General features: G+C 42.8%; 1 pseudogene; it reads right to left on the bottom strand.

Annotated features, from left to right (window-relative positions):
* Positions 1-2,127: 2,127 nt before the first annotated feature.
* On the bottom strand, positions 2,128-18,542 carry LOC142417958 (myosin-1B-like; annotated as a pseudogene).
* Between the last annotated feature and the right edge of the window lie 4,412 nt (positions 18,543-22,954).

Below are 22,954 nucleotides of genomic sequence, written 5' to 3' on the forward strand. Positions count from 1 at the left end.
CAAAGCACTCTTTCAGTACTCAGTGAGACAGGCATTGAGCCCCTCAGGCAATGGGCATGAAATGGGTGGAAAAACATAGAATATGCCCAAGGCTAGTAGATATTTTTTTCAGACATTTCCCAGAGAGTCATCTCCATTCTTTCTTCTGGAATACTACTTTTGCCTTTAAAGATTGCAAACCTTCACTCATTACTGCTTAAATAATATTTATTCATATTAGTACCCTCTTTATTTTGAAAGAGCTCAGCAGCATGTGCAAATGGTGAACATTCCCCACTGTGAAAAAAGCTATCATTATCAAGCCTTAAATTACATTTCAGGAGTCAGATACAGTTTCTTCCTGGGCATCAGATTACTAGGGTTAAAGCAGTTTCACTAGTTAGTCTTACAGAACTAAAGTCCCTTGAGAAAAAATACTTTCTGTGGAACTGAGATGCCTTCATCTAACTCTAATGATAGGAAAGCGAATGGAGCTCATATACGCTAAGAAATACACGTCACTCTTTCACATCAGGATTATTATGGACTTGAAAGTCTCTGCAATACAAACAAGGCATCAGATGCATCTATTTTAAACTTTCTCTTAGAGATGTTAATTTATGCCTATTATGGATCCATGTTTTTCCCCAAGATCAGTTACCTTTGCATCAGCACTTACCAGCTGACAGGCAGCCTGACTCCAGAAATAGTGTGTCAATGCAAAGTGACTCCTGTCCTCCATGTATGACAGCAAATCACAAAGCAAGGAGAAATTAATTTTCCATTCCACCTCTATTAATATTCCATTTCAATCCCGATAATCCTTTGTACTTTATAGGGTGTCTAGTGGAGTTCTGCACAGTGCAATGTGTGGGAATTTTGTGTTTCCTGAATGTACCATTTATAACAGAAAACCCAACTGATATTTTTATTTTTAAAACTTTGCAGAGATTTCCTATACAAAAAATTCCAAAATATCAATAGTTTGTGCAAAACACTGTAAGACAATAACTTATTAATAAATAAATAAAAATCTTTGATTTAAAATATTTTGTGATTGCTTTAAAATATATATGTATCATCCATTTCATATTCTTTGTGACATCATCCAAAGTAAACAGAATGAATTATGGCTAATTATAAATTCCCAAAAGTATGATTAAAATCTTTGCCCTTCAGCAAATAGACACAGGCTCAACTTTTTCTACACTTCAAATACAAACTTTTTTTTGCAAGAGCAAAATGTAAACTAAAGGCTTCACATTCTTTCTTTTACTCTGTGTTATGGAAGACTGTGGGATGGCTCCAACCACTTTCAGTCCCTCTGGTGCTACTGGTATCCAGATACCAAATGTTATCATTTGTGCCCATATAATTTGAGTTGAACTTCTTGTCCTCTATAACCTTAGGTGAAACAAAAAATGATATAAAATCATGGAATCATAGAATTGTGAGCTCGTAAGGGGTCTCAGGGGATTATCTAGTCCAACCCTCCTGCTCAAAGCAGGGTCAGCTAGAACAAGATGCTCAGCTGGCTTTTGAATATCTCCAAGGATGGACACTACTCAATCACTCTGTGTAACCTGTTCCAGTGTTTGAACACTCTCACAATATAAAACCTTTTTTCTTCTGTTTAAGTGGAATTTTCTACATTTCAATTTGTGCCCATTGCCTCTTGTCCTGTCACTGGATAGCATTGAGAAAAGTCTGGCTTTGACTTCTTTACTCCCCTCCAATCAGATATTTACACACATTGACATCATCCCCTTGCAACTTCTTTTTTTGAAACTAAACAATCCCAGCTCACTCAGCCTCTCTCAATAGTCAGATGCCCCAATTCCTTAAACATCCTTGTGATCCTTCACTGGAATTGCTCAAGGTTGTCCATCCCTTTCTTGTACTGGGGAGCCTGGACCTCGACACAGCACTCCAGATGTTGTCTCACTAGAGCTGGGTAGAAGGAGAGGATCACCGCTCTCAACCTGCTGGAAAAGCTTTTCATAATGAAACCCAGGATGCTGTTGGCCTTCTTTGCCACAAAAGCACATTGCCTTTCAACTTGAAATTCAACTTGGTGTCTACCAGGTTCTTTTCTGCTTTCCGGCCAGTCATCCCCAAACCTGTGCTGGTACATGGGGCTATTCCTCCTCAGGTACAGGACCTTTCATTTCCATTTGCTGAACTTATGTCAGCCTGTTTCTCCAGCTTGTCAAACTCCCCCTGAATAGCAGCACAACCATGTGGTGTATCAACCGCTCCTCCCAGTTCTGTATCATCTGCAGATTTGCTGAGGGTGCACTCTGTTCCAGCATCTAGGTTGTTAATGAAGATGTTAAAGAATATTGGCATTTATTTTGACCTCTGGAGTACACCACTATTTTTCTGATAAAGTTTTTTTTTTTTTTACAGCCAAGAAAGTCAATACGTGAAGAACTTTAATACAAATCACCTGTGAGGGACCATGAAAGTGTGACACACTGTTGTTCCAGACATTTTAAACTGTCAGAAGCTGAGTTCAGGAAGGCAAAATGGCATGTCTGTTTTTGCTGCTATGTCAGTGACTGCATACCCTTGCATGGTTCATAGTTTTCCTGCAGAAAGACTGATACAAACATTTACAACTGGATTTTGGTCTGAAAGGTTTAAGACTCAGATCAATCTGACAACTTTGGAGGGTGTTCTAGGTTGCTGGAAGGACAGACTTACTCGACATCCACTGGTATCCTTACAGAACATTGTCCTCAGGAAAGGATGCTCAGTAACCAACTCCCAGGGACATACAAGCTGGATCCCATATCTTTTAGCTGCAGTTATAATCTACTGGCTATCATGACTGCCAAGATATTCAAGAATAGCATGGCAGTTCAGGATAGGTGACCTCTGCCCTGGAAGCATCCAACAGACCAGCATACAAATCATAGCCTTTCACTCTCTGTCTGCTTGATTAAATACTTAAACTGATCTTCAAAGTTCCATGGAGTCAGATCATTTCAATGTTGTAACAAAAATATTTTTTCATGATTTCTTTTTTTGTTGATGGTAAAAATCATGCTGTTATAATTCTGTAATGATCAATATACCAAAAGAGTAACCATAAACAGGCTGATTTCCTGGCACAGCAGTCCTTATCCCTGTGCAAGGTCCCACATCGATGTATATTCTCAGAACAAACCTTTGCCTATTCTGTGACAAAGGAAATTGCTGTAGCTCTCAGCAACAGTACACAGGAATACGTCAAGTCCCTGCCATGTTTTCCTGTACACAGATCTTCCTCTGGCTATGAGATTCTCTGCCACAGTTGAGCATCCCAGCCGCTTCCCTTGCACACACAATGCTGATGGGATGTTAGCTATATTAAACTATGTAGCAATGTGGTCCTAAACATTTTCTTAATTCAGTGTATAATCACAAGATATTATGAGGGTTAAAATGATCCATCTAGATCAAACAGTTAAGAAATGCTGAAACAAAAAAAGACACTGGAGAGAAGGAGTCAGACGATCTGATACATTTAAAGTGTGAGTAAAAGAGTGGAGCATGACTTCCTACAAACACTGGTTCTTATTGGCACAGTTCATGCTCCATAGCAAGAGTTCATGCTGGATCAGCAGTAGTCCATGTGACATGACATGTTAATAAATCACAGAAGAAATTCAACACCGTATTTGACAGTAAAAGAGGAACAGGTGCATCACACTAATGTCTCTGGACTTTGGCAAATCTTCAGAAGTGTTTAATTTCATTTCACAAGCAAAACAAAGTTGAGCATTTTTCAGATTGGCCAGTAGCTTAATTCTCCCTTAACAGGTTTCTTTTAACAAATTTTACCCCTATAGTTACACAATTAGGCGTAATAATAGTTCAGAGTGGGACCATGAACATAACCAACTGAGATAAAGTAGCTGGCAAAGCACCAAAGCCATCCTAACCTGACATTTCTTTTTCATTTCAGTCTTGAACACAAAAGTGAGGCATAAACCTAGGTAAGGTGTTCTCATCAGACAGACGGACACATCCAGTCAAGACACCACTGGATACCAGAAGATTTTGGGCACCAGATGATGTAATTATCAAGGAAATATGATTCTCTTCCATCACCAGATTTTTACTCAGCATGGACACCCATTTACAAAGGGCATGCAAAGAAAACCAAAGGGAATGCAAAACGAAAAGGACTGAGGATGATCATGAAGGGTCTGAATGTCGAGTTGAGCAGAGAAACAAACCATGTGGTCCTGTAAAAGTCTCCTGTGAAAGAGCTGGAAGGAATCTGAGTGTGGAGAAAAGCCAAAGGACCTGCTGCTGGGTGACAATGGGGGTCATAGATCTCAGAGAACAGGCATGAACAGAGGACAGCTCACAGGAACTGTTTTCTAACAGCTAATTCAGGAAGTAGTTCTGATTTTAGCTGCCACTTCTAGGTTGGACCTAACTGCTTTCAGTTTAGCCTTGGTTTGGAGCAGCAAGTGGCTGAGCTGTTCAGAAAAGTACTCTTTCCACACAGTGTGACAGATTGCTGAGGATGCCAGAGAGTAGTTAGATGACACAGGAGCTCAAACAGGAGTCTTTGCACCTACCTTAAGCTCTGTCTATTGGTGGAAAGGTAATTGGTCTTTGCATTTCCCTGTTGATTTAGCTCCATAAGCTAGACATTCCCTCAGACAGGTAGCCAGATCCACCAGTGACCCACAGGAGGGAAGACAAAGTATTGTTTGAGCATGCATTTGTTAATAAGACTAATCACCTGGGAATGAATAGCAATACTATACTGAGAATAACTATACGTTGTACTTCCTGGTGCCTCCAAAGACCTCTGATGGATATTTTACTGCGTGTTCAGTAATTATACTCTTGGCTACAGTTTCTTCAGATTTGAGTTCCTTAAAATTATTCTTGAAACCTTTCTAAAACACTGATGGGTTTTTTTTCCATACTTTATGTACTGAGGTGGAATGAAAATTTAAGTTATACAACAGACCAAGCAGTTTTGAAGCTGTTAGCTCTCCTGGGAAACCACCCTCCAAGGTTAATGCACTCTGATCTTGGCAAGTTATCAAGTTCCCAAACTTCCTCTTTGGATGCATCTGGAAGGAGTTTGGGATTGGATTCACTTTGAGCTTCCAGTATCTAAAATTCAGATTTCTGAGTCTGTCTTTAACATAGTCTCCTTGCACAGTCAAAGGAGAGAAAACTTGAGACAGATATCTAAGGCCAGATGAACTGCCACACTTTATAGCCCATTCTCTTAATAAATTAACAACAGCCAATTAGAGAGTCATTACAGCACCAGTAAATCAGGTATGAGTGGAAATGATTCTTTACAGTTAAACTTTCTTCATGGACCGTTCAAACCAATTTACCAGGGAAATGAGGGAAAAAGCTCAGATTCCAGCACATTGGTTCAAAGATTATATTTACAGTATATCATCACCTGAGTCTGACATCTCATATTTAGTTTCACCTCCCAGGACTAATAGGAATTATCTAATAACGTAACGGATCTAAGAAGAAATGATGGATGTACTATTAATTTTACTATGCTCTGCTTCTTTGACTGTCTCATTTGACATCTGAAAGTGAAAGTCCTCCACCCCTGGCCTCCTATCCTCTAAGCAATATTTTACTTTTTTCTTAAGAATTAACAAACCCCCCTAATCATATGAAGAGAGAATACTCCAGTATTTCCATAGGAGGCAACTTCGGATCCACACAGGAAATACTGCTCTAGCCAACTGCTATTTAGTATCAAACTTCCCATTTCTGACTCGTGGAGAAGGCAGAAAAGGCCAGCCAAAAGCTATTCGAACCAAGATCATTATTCTAAAACCAGCACGGTCTTGCTGGTAGAATGAAAACAGCTCTTTAGTGACACTGATGGATGGTGCCTGGCTGCCAGTAGATGGATGCAGAAACATCCATTCTCATACTCCTCCACAGTGTCAGCACTGCCAAACATGACACTGCTGTTCTACTTGAGAAAGCTGGCACAGGCATGCCCTAAAGCAATCTACAGAGTTCCAGAGGGGAAATGTAGAAAAGGCAAACAGCACGTCTGCTACCAGATCCTGCTCACAGTCCCACAAGATCCAGTTCTCACCTCCAGTTTAACCTACAACTGTAAGAAACTAAGGTAGAAACATTAATTTTGTCTCCTGACAGAGACATACATCTTATAAGTCATATCTACTCAAAGAGATATGTAGGCAGATCATCTCAATGGAAGGCCAAATCATAACTATATAAATTATACCTTGTAGTCAACACACCTCCTTTAACCACATATAAACACACACTGTGTAATTTATGTGTCCGCTTGCTTTGGCCAAAGCCATGGCCCATTGTAAATCACATTTATTATTATCATCCCATATCTAGTCACATTGTAAACCAATCTCAGTAGGTCTAGAATACAGTTGATTAATATATCACACACATGCAGGAAAACACTTATTATAAAGATATAAACATACTATTGTTGCCAGGTTGGAGAATTTTTTCTGCCAAAATCAATATAGCTGCCTACTCGTTTGTCTCAGATATTTTAAGTATGCTTTCCCCCACTTATCCTGCCTTAACTGAATGCCAACTGTGTGTGAATTGCTTTCTGATAAAGGATTATTTTCTCAGTAGCAAACATATGTGCACTAACCTTTACTCTGAAGATCCCCAATGCATTAAAATAAAGGTCTTTACCCTTAATTTGGGCTGATGAACTTTCCTTACACTATCTACATGCATTAAACTGGTTTTAAAGCTGAGCTCCAATGTTATCTACATACATTAAACTGGTTTTAAAGCTGAGCTCCAATGTAGATTACACAAAGCTTTCTTCAGGATCCTGAAGAAAGACTGAAGTAAGGCTGTTCGGCATATGTTATTCACATTTCTCAGATATGTCAGTTTATATCAGGAAAGGCTGTTACTATGTCTATAAAACATCCTTTATTAGATGATGTTTAATTCAGTTGATATTAGTACATATGTTATGTTTCTTTAAGCACAGCAACAGGCTTGGAGGACTGAGATGCTCCTGTTCTCAAGCAGCACCATGCCTGGTCAGGGTGTAGCAGGTAATGGAGGCACAGCACAGTGCCAGAAGCCTGAAGCTCACTGGATACTTCAATGGCCAGGAACAGCAGCTAGCCTGATGCAGGAATGCAGGAAAGAGCAACCTCCTGGACCCTGGTGGGACTGGGTGGACCTTGCTGTTCTGAAGAGAGACATAAAAATTAACTAAAGCCAATTTGGATGCAAGGACTCTGGGCAGGTTGCCAGTTGTTGATAAGCTTTTGTTTGTTTCTATGTCTTCTCTGGTCTGTTTTTCTGTTTAAGAATGTACAAGCAACCAGGTGATATGCTGCTAAGCCTGACTTTTTACTTTAGAAGCCTTTCGGGGTTTTGTGGCAGCTCATTATGAAAAGGTTTTAGGTAGTTGTGCCCCAAGCTATGGCTGGCAGGAGTTCATCTTACTTGTGCCTTCATATGGCACATAGCACAGGCCATTAGTATCACAGAATCACAGAATCGTATAGGTTGGAAAAGACCTTTAAGATCATCGAGTCCAACCGTAGTATCCCGCAGTGTGTATCCATGACCTGTTCACATCTTGACTACTAAAGGCAGGTTTGGTGATTTTGTCTCAGAAAGGACGCGACAGACTAGGAGGAGCACCTCGAATGGCTGCAAAGGATCCCCTGATATGCCATAGTGTAATATGCTAAGTACTAGCACAGGAAACTTCTTTAATCTGCACTGCTTAGCTTGATCTAAATATAATGAAATAAAAATAGTCTAATAAAAACCTACCTTCCTCCCACTGAGGAGATCTCCAACAAAATTGAAACCTTCATCCCACAAACAGTTCTTCTCCTGAAATGTTAAAACTACTAACAATACAAGATGTCAGTGTAACATTACTTGATATGGCCCTGAAAGAAATGGAGAAATTGAAGACAGCATAAAAACCATACTGCAGAAAACCTGCTTAGGCTAAGGCACTTTCACAATCACTCAAGTGTCAAACAGTAATCTCCCCACTTGATGCTTCATTAACACTACTTTCTGTTGTCGGTCATGTATTGCAGCATATGGAATATATATATAAAAATGTGTATATAATGGAATATATATAAACATATGCATATGTACTTATATATTTAATCATTTTCCATTATCATATATAAGGATACATCATAATGCAGGTATACAATAGACAACAGAGAAAGTGAAGGATTTAGAAATGATTGATGAGATTGCAGAAGAAAAAAGAGAAGTAATTTGAAATGCTTACTATACCAAGATGTCTACAATCTTTATTTTCTACAAATTTCTAAAGGAACAAACTACAGTTTCGGAAAACAGTTAGGGAGCTTCACATTCTGTGCATTCCCTAGTCACTTTACAACTTTCTAGATCCCCATTCTTCTCCTTCGTTTTTCCAATAAATCTCATGGCTCTTCCCTCAGAGCTTGTTGACCTGTGACTCTGCAATGTCAGCCCGCTCTTCAGCTTCCTCCAGGTCATGGTGGAACTTGTGGAACTTGATGAGATTGACAATGGACTGCTCCTCCTGTAGGGGGAGAGGGAGCTGTGAAAATGGAAAGGCTGACACTTCCATTTTCCTCTACCTGTAGCCTTGGAATTCCTGAAAGAAGGGGAAGGCCCATAGCCTCTCTTCCCACTTTCCAGTGCCTATCTAGGTTCTTAATACAGATCTTCTCCATCTTTCTGGTTTCTTATCTAGAAAATTCACTAAAAGTTTGATGGAGTTAATTTTCTTCCTAGTAGCTGGTATAGTGCTGTATTTTGGATTTAGTATGAGACTAATATTGATAACACACTGATGTTTTAGTTGTTGCTAATAAATGTTTACACTAGTCAAGGACTTTTCAGCTTCCCGTGCTCTACCGGGCGCACAAGAAACTGGGAGGGGGCACACCCAAGATAGTTGATCCGAACTGGCCAAAGGGCTGTTCCATGCCATATGACGTCATGCTCAGTATATAAACTTGGGGGAGTTGGCCGGGGGGGTAGCTATCGCTGCTTGGGGACTGGCTGGGCGTCTGTCGGTGGGTGGTGAGCGGTTGTATCATTTGTTTTTTCCTAGGTTTTGTTTGTCTCTCACTCTCTTCTTGTTTTCCTTTTCAGTACAATTTATTATTATGGGGTTTTTCCCCAATTATTAAACTGTTCATATCTCAAACTACGAGTTTTCTTACTTTTTCTCTTCCGATTCTCTCCCCCATCTCACCAGGGGGGAGGGATGGGGGAGAGAATTAGAAGTTGCTGGTGCTGGGCTGGATGTTCAAAGGGAGGATCCCCTCTACACATCATGCAACTGATGCTACGTGGAGTAAATAGGTTGCACTGATCACACAATGGGCTTGAATAGGAAACCCCAGTCTCCCAGGAATCTTGGAAGTGATCATGGACTGGCCAGAAGGCAAAGCTTTTGGAATATCACCAGAGGAGGAGGTGACACATGCTGAAGAGGCCCCACTGTATAATCAACTGCCAGAAAATGAGAAGCAATATGCCTTGTTCCAGTTGTCTTGTGGGAAAGCATCGGAGGTGGAAGGCTGCTGTATGGAGTCCTATACAACAAGTCGCAGGAAACTGCTGAAGGAGAAGGTGAATCGTGTCAGTTTGCAGAGGTGAAAGCTATCCAGCTGGCTCTAGATCTTGCTGAACGAGAAAAATGGCCAGTACTTTATCTCTATACTGACTCATGGAGGGTAGTGGTCAACAGCTCAATGTCCAGATGGAGATCAGTGACAAGTAGTGTCCCTCAGGGGTCCGTACTGGGACCAGTGCTGTTCAATATTTTCATCAATGACATTGACAGCGAGATCAAGTGCACCCTCAGCAAGTTTGCACATGACACCAAGCTGAGTGGTGCAGTGACACACCAGAAGGACGGGATGTCATCCAGAGGGACCTGGACAAGCTGGAGAAGTGGGCCTGTGTGAACCTCATGAGGTTCAACAAGGCCAAGTGCAGGGTCTTACACCTGGGTCGGGGCAATCCTCGGTTTCAATACAGGCTGGGGGACGATGAGATCAAGAGCAGCCCTGTGGAAAAGGGCTTGAGGGTACTGATGGATGAAAAGCTGGACATGAGCCGACAATGTGTGCTCCCAGCCCAGAAGGCCAACCGTATCCTGGGCTGCATCCAAAGAAGCGTGGCCAGCAGTTCGAGGGAGGTGATTCTGCCCCTCTACTCTGCTCTGGTGAGACCTCACCTGGAGTACTGCATCCAGCTCTGGAGCCCTCAGCACAAGAAGGACATGGAGCTGTTGGAGCGGGTCCAGAGGAGGGCCACAAAAATGATCTGAGGGCTGGAGCACCTCTCCTACGAGGACAGGCTGAGAGAGTTGGGGTTGTTCAGCCTGGAGAAGAGAAGGCTGCAGGGAGACCTTCTAGCAGCCTTCCAGTACTTAAAGGGGGCCTGTAGGAAAGACAGGGACAGGCTTTTTAGCAAGGCTTGTTGCGACAGGACAAGGAGCAATGGTTTTAAACTAAGGGAGGGCAGATTTAGACTGGATTTAAGAAAGAAATTTTTTACAATGAGGGTGGTGAAGCACTGGCACAGGTTGCCCAGAGTGGAGGCCCCATCCCTGGAAACATTCAAGGTCAGGTTGGATGGGACTCTGAGCAACCTAATCTAGTTAAAGATGTCCCTGCTCTTGCAGGGGGGGTTGGACTGGATGACCTGTAAAGGTCCTTTCCAATCCAAAGCATTCTATGATTGCATTCTATGATTCTATGGATGGTGGCAAATGCCCTGTGGGGGTGGTTGCAGCAATGGAAGCAGAGCAACTGGCAGCGCGGAGGTAAACTCATCTGGGCTGTTGCATTGTGGCAAGCTATTGCTGCCCAGGTAGAGAACCTGGTTGTAAAAGTACGTCACGTAGATGCTCATGTACCCAAGAGTCAGGCCACTGAAGAACACCAAAACAACCAGCAGGTGGATCAGGCTGCTAAAATGAAGTGGCTCAGGTGGATCTGGACTGGCAACATAAGGGTGAACTATTTATAGCGTGGTGGGCCCATGACATCTCAGGCCATCAAGGACAAGACGGAACATAGATGGGCTTGCGATCGAGGGGTGGATTTGACCATGAACGCTACTGCACAGGTTATCCATGCATGTGAGACATGCGCTGCAATCAAGCAAGCCAAGCAGTTAAAGCCTCTGTGGTATGGAGGACGATGGCTGAAATATAAATATGGGGAGGCCTGGCAGATTGATTATATCACACTACCACAAACCTGCCAAGGCAAGTGCCATGTGCTTACAATGGTGGAAGCAACCACCGGATGGCTGGAAACATATCCTGTGCCCCATGCTGCTGCCCAGAACACTATCCTGGGCCTTGAAAAGCAAGTCCGATGGCAACATGGCACCCCAGAAAGAATTGAGCGAGACAACGGGATTCATTTCCAAAACAACCTCATAGACACCTGGGCCAAAGAGCACAGCATTGAGTGAGTATATCACATCCCCTATCATGCACCAGCCTCTGGGAAAAATCAAACGATACAATGGACTCTTAAAGACTACCCTGAGAGCAATAGGTGGTGGAACATTCAAACATTGGGATACACATTTAGCAAAAGTCATCTGGTTAGTCAACACTAGGGGATCTGCCAATCGAGCTGGCCCTGCCCAGTCAAAACTCTTACATACTATAGAAGGGAATAAAGTCCCCTTAGCGCATGTAAAAAATATGTTGAGAAGACAGTCTGGGTTATTCCTGCCTCGGGCAAAGGCAAAGCCATTTGTGGGATTGCTTTTGCTCAAGGTCCTAGGTGCACTTGCTGGGTGATGCGGGAGGATGGGGAAGTCCGATGTGTACCTCAAGGGGATTTGATTTTGGGTGAGAATAGCCAATGAATTAAATTGTATGATGTTAATTGCTATATAATATTGTGTATCATCACTTCTATGGTGGCTGTATACCATATCAATGGTATTACAATAAGAATCACCTAGATTAATGAAGAATGAACTTTGATGAAACTGAGCAAAGTGCAGCGATGATAGACCCGGACAAGCGCAGCGGTGATGGAACCAGAACTGGCTTCAGCATGCAACAATCTAACACTACACACCATGTCGCCTGGCCTGAAGGACTGTTATGACAGATGGAGCCCAAAGTCTAAATGAACTCAACAGATGCTTTAGAGGGATGGCCCATAGACTAAGGGAATGGTATCTGTGTGTATATATCAAAAGACAGGAAAAGTGGTGGTGATTAATTGGAAAGTATTGGAAAGTGTAGGACCTGGGCATGACGTAGATGGTATAGAAAAAGGGGTGGAATTCTCTATTCAGAATATATAGCCTCCTGCCAAAACTGCTTGACTTCCTGCACATTCCTGTGCTCTGTAGAGGTGATCCTTAAAAACACAGCACTCCAGTCATAAGAGCTAGCACACTGTGTCTGTGATCTCAGGGAGGTCTTAGCTCTGCAGTGACTGCACACAGACTTCTAATTCCTCCTGCATGTTCCCCATGTTGTATGAGTTTGTCTACAGACACGAGATGGTTTTCCTGTCATGCTGCTTTCTCAGAGGATATGTGAGAACGTTCCCTGTCATGCTGTCCCCCAGACACTCCCTCCCTGCACCCATTTGTCTTTTTATTTGGGGAATTTTGTTACCATCCCCCAAAAAAACTAGTTTAAAGCCCTCCTCACTCAATCAGCAAGCACGCTGGCAAATACGCTCTTACCTTATCTCTTCAGATAAATCCACTACTCCCCAGAAGTTCTTGTTGCTCACAAAAAGGAATAAAAGCCAAAGCCTTGCCTGTGACACCAGCCACATAACCAGCTGTTGACCTGAAGAATGCATCTTTTCATACCCAAGCAGTCCCCTGGATCAGCAGAATCAGGGAGGACAACACTTGAGCTCCCATGCCCTTCACTGTAGTCCCCAGAGCTCTGTAATCTCTGGGCAGTATCCCTGAGTATCAGAAACACTTATTAACTCACGATGAAAGAGATCTCAGCAGTGTACCTAGTCCTGCTTCCTTCTCAAAGCAGGACCCACATGCCTAGGAGAAACAATGGTTAATCTGATGGCTAGCCAAGATTTGTTAGTCCCTCCACAACATCCTGGATTAGAGCCCTTGGCAAGTAGCAAACTTCCTCAGAAAGCACATCTGGTTGGCAGATGAGTTCCTCCACCCTATTTAGAAAGTAGTGTCCAACCACTTTTACTGCCACTTAGTGGAAGCAGGGGTCAGGCTAACCTGGCCCAGATGCCTCCTCTGAAGAAGCATATCTCACTCGTCACCAGACCCTGTATCTAGTCTGTAAGTGTACATCTGTAAGTGGTGAATGTGCATCTGATGACAGATGTCAAAATCTTACAGTTTCTTGGAAGTCTCCATCAAGTGTAGCCTCAGGTAACCTGTCCTTCCATGTAATGCAGGATTTGAGCTCTTGCACCTCCAGGGTCTCTCTGAGGACCTGCTGATCTCCCGTTTGGCATTCGAGAAACAACACATCCTGCTCACCTCCTCCTGTGGTTCCTTCACTTGACAATTCATCACCTGGACCAGAATGTATCAGCTCAGTCCTCAGGAAGAAAAACTGTGCACTCCAGCGAGACAAATCCATTTTTCCTTAGGAACTCTGTTTTGACTGAGAACTCTGAAGTGCTGGGATGATCGCTCCACCTGTTGCTGGGAACTGATCTGTAGCATGTTGCCATCATTTCTGGACCATTTCTAGGAGGCACCAACAATCTTGAGCAGCACCTCTGGGGCCCCCATCTGCATTAAATGCAGCATGAAATGCTAAATTGCTGTTTGCACACCCTGGTCACTCACATTCCCTAGAAATGGTATAAATAGAAGCACAGCAGCTTTCTAAGAATTCAGTCTACTTTTTCTCAGTGGTACCTTTCCACATTATGTGTAACTCCCATAAATCTAACATACTTATCAAAACCACATTTCTATTGGCAGGGAACAGAAATACCAAATAAACCCATTGTCTTTAAAAAAACACCCAAAACAATTTAAAAATATTATATTAGTCAGATCGCTTATAAGGAATTACTTAATTTCTGTGTTCATGTGAGGGAGAACTGAGGATTATTTACATTTGAAAATAAGTTAATTTATAATCTGATATAGTCCTCATATTTTCAAATATAACTGTTTGCTTAGAATTCTGTGAATTCCTAATCAGTCCCGAGGATACATTATCAAACCTGAAACGTATCTTGATAAAAAGAAAAAAACAACTCATAAATGCTCAAAATCACTTCCTCAATGCCCAAGTTCCCCCTTTGAAAGTGTCTTTACCACCACGCAGAGTGATACTCACAGCCTCCTCAGCTTGTCTCTTGTAGGATTTCACCTTTATTTGCAGCTTGTCCACCAGATCTTGCAGTCTGAGACTATTCTGATCTTCCTCAGACTCGAGTGGTTGGTAAGCAGCAGAGTGAATTGTTTTCCTCACATCACAAAATTACATTTCCCCTTGGAGTTCATGTGAAAAAGTTTTGGTTTCCTGGGACGAGAGTGTGTCAGCCCAAGGAGGCTTTACCTGGTAGGTCAGCTCTTTTACCCTCCTCTCGTACTTGCACACATCCTTCACGGCTTCAGCGCTGCGCTTCTGCTCAGCATCAACCTCCTCTTCCAGCTCCCGCACCTGCAATGAGAAGCCCACCTTTGGAGCTTCCCTGGTAAATTTCCAGGCCACCAATGAAGTACTGTCTGGGCTGCTTGGTATCCAGCTATTGATTGATACGAACAACCATCCACAAGAACATCTTCTCACAGACAGCCTTTGCCTCACAGACAACACTGAATTGTGCACCTATACCAGGAGGAAAGAAAGAAAATTACCATGCAGATCTGAAGAGAATGCTCATTATGTTAATTCAGGCCAGAAGTTCCCATCACCAACTGGTTGTTACCTGCTGCACGGTTTGACCCTTGGTCACATATTCATTCCCAGCCTTGACTCGAGGGTAGCACAGGGCCTTGAGCAGCTCAGCTGAGTTCAGACCCATCAGGTAGGCGGCCTTGTCAGCAACTGATAACAGAAAGAGAGAGAAGAACCAATTATTGGATGATGCACAGGTTTTGATAAAATTATTTCGAAACAAAAATTCTCTGAAGGCTAGTTTATAAATGTCATTGAATCATAGAATATCCTGATTTGAAAGGGACTCACAAGGATCATCGAGTCCAAATCCTGTCTCCACACAGGGCAACCTAGAAGTTAAACCATATATCTAAAAGAGCATTGTCCAAATGCTTCTTGAACACTGACAGGCTTGGGGACATGATCGCTTCCCTGGGGAGCTTGTTTTGATGCTTGACCACCCTGTCAGTGAAGAACTTTTTCCTAATACCCAATCTGAACTTCCCCCGACACAGCTTTAAGCCATTCCCCCACATCCTATCACCATACACCAGAGAGAAGAGATCAGCACCTCACTCTCCACTCCCCCTCATCAGGAAGTTGTAGACAGCAATGAGGTCACCCCTCCGTCTCCTCTTCTCTAAACTAAACAAACCTAGTATCCTCAGCTGTTCCTCATAAGTCATGCCCTCTAGTCCTTTCACCATCTTTTATGCCTTCCTTTGGACACATTCAAATATTTTTATATCCTTTTTATATTGTGGAGCCCAAAACTGCACACAGTACTCTGGGTGAGGCTGCACCAATGCTGAGTATAGTGGTACAATCACTTCTTTTGACCAGTTAGCTATACTGTACTTAATGCATCCCAGGATACAGTTGGCCCTTTTGGCCACCAGGATACATTATTGACTCATCAACCAAAACCTCCAGATCCTTTTCTGCAGGGCTGCACTCCAGCCTATTGTCCCCCAATCTATATGTACATCAAGGATTATACTGTCCCAGGTGCAGAATCCAGCATTTGTCCATGTTAAATTTCATGTGGTTGGCAATTGCGCAGCACTCTAATCTATCAAGACCTCTCTGTAAGACCTCTCAGCACTCAAGGTAATGGTTCCTCCTAATTTAATATCGTTGGCAAATGTAACTTAGTGTGAGCTTAACTCCCATTTTCAGGTCATTGATCAAAACACTGAAGAGAATTTGACATAAAATTGAGCCCTGAGGAACACCACCAGTGACTGGCCGCCAGCCAGACGTTACCACATTTACTACAGCCGTTTGAGTCCGATCCTTCAACCATCATATTGTGTACATGTCTAGATGTATGCTGGATATTTTGTCCAGAAGGATACTGTGAGAAACAGTATCAAAAGCTTTGCTAAAATCCCCCCAAAACACATCCATTGCCTTCCCTTCATCCACGAGGTGGGTAAGGTTGTCATAAAAGGATATTAAGTTAGTAAGGCATGACTTTCCCTTCATGAACCCATGCTGGCTTTGACGGGTGACTGCATTGGCTTTCAAGTGTTTTTTAATAACTCCCAGAATAATCTCCATATTTCAGAATAATCTCACATACGTGATCAGGATGGACTGGTTCTCACGATCTGTGAAAGAGGCAGAAATAAGGTACTTAAAACTCAATGAACAACACAGAAAGAACGAACCGTAGTCAGGTAAGTTTAATGTTTTCAACTCCATGCTGTCAGCTTGACTTACAAAACAAACAAACAAACCTCCACAACACCTCACTGAGTGCAGGGGTGTCTTTTGTTTAAAACAGTGGGAACAATGGTGTGAAGATAGTAAAATGTACAATAGTATGTCTGCATCAGAACTATGAAAGCTTTGAAAAAGTCTCTTCATATTACTGCGATAGAGTATCCCTTCAGAGAATTTCGTGGTACAATCCCTCTGAGACAGACAGAGCCACTCACCAGTCAGCATGAACTGATAGGCATTGTCAGAGATGGAGAAGATGTGTGGAGGGGCCTCCTGGCGCTTCTTGCCTCGGTAGGCCAACACCACCTCCGGGTTGTACACCGGCAGCCACTTGTAGGGGTTGACAGTGACGCAGAAGAGACCCGAGTAGGTCTGCGAGGAAGGGAGACAGCACGTTGGCTTCCACTTAGCCTGGCAGAGCAGTTCCTCCCAGCTGCCCAAAGGAAGACTGCTGCTGGTACTTACGTAGATCATCCAGGCTGCATAACGCTCTTTGAGGTTGTACAGCACAGCGGGTTCGTGGAGGTGGGTCATCATGGCCATGTCCTCAATTTTATCATACTTGGGAGGGTTCATGGAGAAGATTTGATCATCCTTCACAGTCAGAATCTGGCAAAGAGAGATGCATGTATGTCAGCTAAGAGCTGACACTGAGAATCAAATGGTGTCCTTCAGCCTGGTTTTTCTCTCACCTCTCCACCTTCAGTCTGAACAGTGACCTTCCCTGATTCTTTGCTCTGGATTGTTCCTTTCACAAAGGATTCACAGAATCACAGAATCACAGAATCATATAGGTTGGAAAAGACCTTTAAGATCATCGAGTCCAACCATAAACCTAACACTGCCAAAAACCACCACTACACCATGTCTCTAAGTACCTCATCCAAACGTCCTTTAAATACCTCCAGGGATGGCAACTCAACCACTTCCCTGGGCAGTCTGTTCCAATGCTTGATAACCCTCTCGGTGAAGAAAAATTTCCTAATATCCAGTCTAAACCTCCCCTGGCGCAACTTGAGGCCATTTCCTCTTGTCCTATCACTTGTTACCTGGGAGAAGAGACCGACCCCCACCTCTCTACAACCTCCTTTCAGGTAGTTGTAGAGAGCGATGAGGTCTCCCCTCAGCCTCCTTTTCTCCAGGCTAAACAGTCCCAGCTCCCTCAGCCGCTCCTCATAAGACTTCTGCTCCAGACCCTTCACCAGCTTTGTTGCCCTTCTCTGTACACGCTCCAGTACCTCAATATCCCTCTTGTAGTGGGGGGCCCAAAACTGAACACAGTATTCGAGGTGCGGCCTCACCAGTGCCGAGTACAGGGGCACAATCACTTCCCTAGTCCTGCTGGCCACGCTATTTTTGATACAGGCCTGGATGCCATTGGCCTTCTTGGCCGCCTGGGCACACTGCTGGCTCATATTCAGGCGGCTGTCAACAAACACCCCCAGGTCCTTCTCTGCCAGGCAGCTTTCCAGCCACTCTTCCCCAAGCCTGTAGCGTTGCATGGGGTTGCTGTGGCCCAAGTGCAGGACCTTGCACTTGGCCTTGTTAAACCTCATACAATTCACCCCAGCCCATCGATCCAGCCTGTCCAGGTCCCTCTGCAGAGCCTGCCTACCCTCCAGCAGATCAACACTCCCACACAACTTGGTGTCGTCTGCAAACTTACTGAGAGTGCACTCGATCCCTTCGTCCAGATCATTGATAAAGATGTTAAACAGAACTGGCCCCAACACCGAGCCCTGGGGAACACCGCTTGTGACCAGCCGCCAACCGGAGTAAACTCCATTCACCACCACAGAGATGGTGAATTAGATTCCTTAGGACACACCACAGAGATGGATGACTTGGCATGAAAAGGTTTGTTTTGGGCCTCGATTCTTTCCTCTTCTGACTTTCGGAGATACGCAGCTGCTTCCCCAAAGACGACCATCTCCGTGTCCAAAGACATGGCTGCAGTTTATTTGGGCTAAGCCTGTAGAGAACTCTGATAGGCAGAATGTTATTTCATGACAATACTGTCTTCAAGAGGATTAAATCTCTCACATCAGAGGCTTGCTTTATGATCAGTATGGTGGCAACAGCAATTTAAGTTACTCCTGCCCTGTCATGCCATGGTGTGCTATTCCTTCAGCTGCATTAGCACAAATATTTTTTTGATAAACATTAACTGGATCCACCTTTAGAAAATAAAAGAAAAAGATTTTTTCCCATCAGCCAGTTCTAGGACACAGTTCAGAAAAGGGTCTTACTAACAAGCAGGAACAGTAACTTCATTTCTAATGCCATGCTTCAGAATGAAGACAAACTTTTCAGAAGTACCTATCAAAACAAAAGAGAGCGCTGTTCCTCACTCACTAGTCTGGCTTTAAACACCTAAAAGTTGTACAGGCTCCAAAGAGCATCTCTTTTTACATGCCTTCCTGGCAGTTACTCTTGTATCTTTGTTGAAAGCCACCCTTCAAGCATTATAAATAGGTCACTTTGGTTAGCTTCTACCTTGCACTTCTTCACCTTTAGAAAGACACACACTGACAGATTGATTGTATTTAAAGGTTTACACTGACAAGTATTTTGGAAAAGTTAGGTCTTGAAGGGTTGTTAGGAAGTGTCTCCCTGTCCTTCCTAGTCCACCCCTGCTCCCTAGGACAGGAACAACCTTACCTCAGGAAATTAACAGCTGTATCGCCCAGCCAGAGGCAAAGTCCACCTGCCTAAAAGCACCACCCTGAGGTGAGACCTGGGAGCAGGTGAGTGGCAGCAAAGAAGCCTTGGTTCCTCAAACTGTTTTGTTGGCCAGAACACAGGAAAACCAGGCTGGTTGCTGCTACATACAGGAGCATGGCCTCGGGGAGAAATGACTTCCCACAGCAGCCATCACTGCCTTCCTCAGTGGCTCCTTCTCCCTTGTGGAAGCAGGAGGACAGACTCCTCAAGGCAGTTCTTCCAGTGGAGCAGTGAGATCCAATGTGCTACCCAATGTGAACAGCACCATGCAGCCACTACACCCAAGAACGACTGTTTCACACGGAGATGCTGCTTAGCTGTACTCTGCCTCTGTGTGAAACAGAAATTCTGGCTTCTCTGAATCCTCTGCACAGCAAGATATGGGGTCCTGTCCCTGCACAGACAGGAGTGATCATCCAATGCCTGAAAAAGGCATCAGCTTCAGTGCGTGCAGTATTTCAGTACCACGTTTCTGATTTTCCACTGCAAATGGCCTTAGAGACAGGTTCCCACATATTCACACCATGGAAGATGGCACCGAAACTTTACATATGTAAAGAAGCTTAGGTCAAAAAGCTTTATACTTCCAAACCATCTAGCCAATTAGATATATTTTTATTCTGAATCAGCCTGCTGATCTGAGACACATATACTACACTTTTTAGACCTTTTTTCCCTTTTGACACTCCACCGTAAATATTGTGACTACCTGAACTTAAATCTACAGCACAAACATTTGGTGACTGATAGTGCTGATTGGAAATAACTTGTAAGTGACACAATTGCATGAAAAAATATGAATTGTTAATGTTTATCACAGTTTCAGTTTAATGGTGTTTTGGTGCCTTGTAAATGTACATGAAAATAATTAATAAGAAAATAAAGGTTTAAGAATTTCAAAAATTGTAGTGGAATTTTAAAACCAGTTTTAGAATCCCAAAATGATACTATATTTCTCATAATTGGAATTTTCAGAAGGCAAGGCACTTTTAGATTCTCAGCTAAGTCTTTAAGCACTAATTTTGGGTAACCAAGAGCAAAACATTAAATTAATTGCAGTTAAATGAAAGCTCCCTACATATTCAATAATTAAATTTCAGTTTGGAAGGGAAGAGAGATTTTCAGTTTTGTATGTGGAGTACAGGATGAGCATAATAGCACAAAGTCCTTAGCAATGTCATAAAAGTTCCCTCCTTGTGAGGGAATGTGAATGAGTTGCATAGGTACTCCTCTGTATGAATGGAGAAACAGCCACCAGAACACAGCAGGCTGGATAGAGAAAAAGTGCATGCTGTGAGAGTCTCCTCAAAACTGGTAATCTCTGCAGGCTAGTGGTCCTGATAAATCCTCACGAACTGCTAAACCCACAACACCAAGACCTGCTGAACCTGTCCAAGCCCACCAGCACACACCACCATCAACGACAGGTTGTACAACTGGGATTACATTCAAGAGGTTAGTAAAGACTACAGCATTATACGTACAACCTGATGAATCCAGGAGCCCCTGAGGGTCTTTTTGAACACACAGTTGGAAGCCACTTGCCTGTCAGGATTGGCGTCCTGATTGTTGCTCCTACTGGGGAACTGTGTGCATGAATGAGCTGTGAAGAAATACATGAATGTACAGTGTCCAAGGTTGCCTGGCATGAATAATAACAGCTTGAGTCTAATAATTGTAGCAAATTAATTAATGAAAGGTGTTCAAATAAACATTGGTTGTGATCTGTGTCTTCACTTGACCCAAATCCCTTACCAACAACTACGGAATTTGCAACACTAAGAGGACACTGCATCACATTTCAAAGCTAATCAGCAGGACTTGTAGGTTTTTTGACACAATATATTTTAATAAAAAACATGGGATAAAGTGATAGACTGACTCACATGTTTTTCACTAATGAATAAAATATACAAGTATTTTCTTCTGATGTAACCTGATCAGTTTGGATAGTGCCAAGTCAAAGATTTAGGGATAAAAAACCCACATGCTGCTTTCATCCACAATTAAATATGAGACATCAGCTGGAAGTGGGTTTAAGTCCAGGTCAGTGGAATTATAATTGGATTTTACATAACAGAGACAACAAACAGCTTGTCAGCAGGAAAGAAATTCTGCCTTAAATGGTCTCCTATGATAGGTCCGCAGCACATTAGAAAGCACTATACACTTCATAGTGTTCTGTGCACAGAAGGACCATCATCAGCTCTGCAAGATCTAGTACTGGAAGCAGCATAACTATATCAGTGTGCTCTCCTCCGCCCAAGTTACTTCATCCTACCAAAGAGCAGAGCTTATTAGCCAAAGGGCAGCATGACACTGATATAGTCATACTGCTTCTGAGATACATGTTATTTTTCTTACATGTGGGACAGGACGAGTTACTTGCAGGCTGGGTGACTTGCAGGCTGGTAGTACTATGAAATGGAAAAAGAATTTCCCTTCTTATTGCTGTGCAGAAATTCGGAGTGAAGTTGCAGAATAAATATTTACAGATGCCTTGAAAGCATATTTAAAATACGAGCTGAGAAACAGATCACGTTCTGAAAATGAGGGCCAGGAGGAGCAAGACTGCAGTGTAACAGAGAATGCAAGGCTTTATCCCCTCTTTGCTAGTCAAGACACCCCACACTTACCTTGAAATTTTCTTTAAAGGCAGAGCTGTCTTGTCTCAAGACATTTTATACTCTTGTCTTCATATGGTACAGTTACCCTTTCTTTCTTCAGTCATAACATTTTTGGCAAACTTTCTTCCTGGCAAAGCATTGTTTGGCAAAGTCAACTAAAGGGAAAACTGCCAAGTGAGGTGACCGGATATAATTAGAAATTATTGATATCTCACTGACTGAATAAATCCTCTATAAATAATATGAGAAGGATCTAAAAGAAGGATTTGGACAAGTCCAGCAGAGACAGTTTGAAAGGGCCCACTAGGCTTTGTGAGTTAAACACTGAAAATAATCCAGAGTGCAGGTTTGAGGACATAGAGGCCTTGCTCTTAAAGGAGAAAAATCACTGAATCATGGCATCCTGAAAAGATTTAGGTCAGCATGTTCTATAGAATTTTGTCATACAATTTTCAAAGCAGAGCTAGATCAGACTGATCAGGACCATGTATAGATGAATTTTGGAATTCTCTAAGGAGGAAGTTGCCACAATCTGTGTGGGCACATTTTCCAGTGCTTAAACATTTGTTTGTACTTCTCCTTCTCACAGCACAGTCTAAAGTTTATGAAGAAATGTATTAAATGTTTCAAATAAAATATGCCATAAAGAAGCAAGTAATTTTTTGCTAAAACTACTTACCAGCTGCAATAGCAAAACACCTAAAGCAGAAGAGATGAGGTGTGCTACAGTCCAGACTCCTTCCTGTGACAGTGCTGGCACTGGGGGTCCCTCACTATCTGAGTCCATGACCACACTGAGTTTCTGAGCTAGAGCCTCACATAGAGTACATCAAGTGAATTCTGAGGTAAGTAGTTAAATACATACATGAATGTACACATCCATTTGCACGTGTGCACGCATGTACATTCAGCCTTCGTATTCCTCATAAAAATGGAAGATGCTGTAGAAATGTTGCTCTGTCCCAACTGATCAGCTCTTTCTGAAGGAGCATGGTTAGACCTGTGCCGT

This window comes from Mycteria americana, chromosome 16 (assembly GCF_035582795.1).
Source record: "Mycteria americana isolate JAX WOST 10 ecotype Jacksonville Zoo and Gardens chromosome 16, USCA_MyAme_1.0, whole genome shotgun sequence".
In the NCBI taxonomy this organism is placed as follows: Eukaryota; Metazoa; Chordata; class Aves; order Ciconiiformes; family Ciconiidae; genus Mycteria; species Mycteria americana.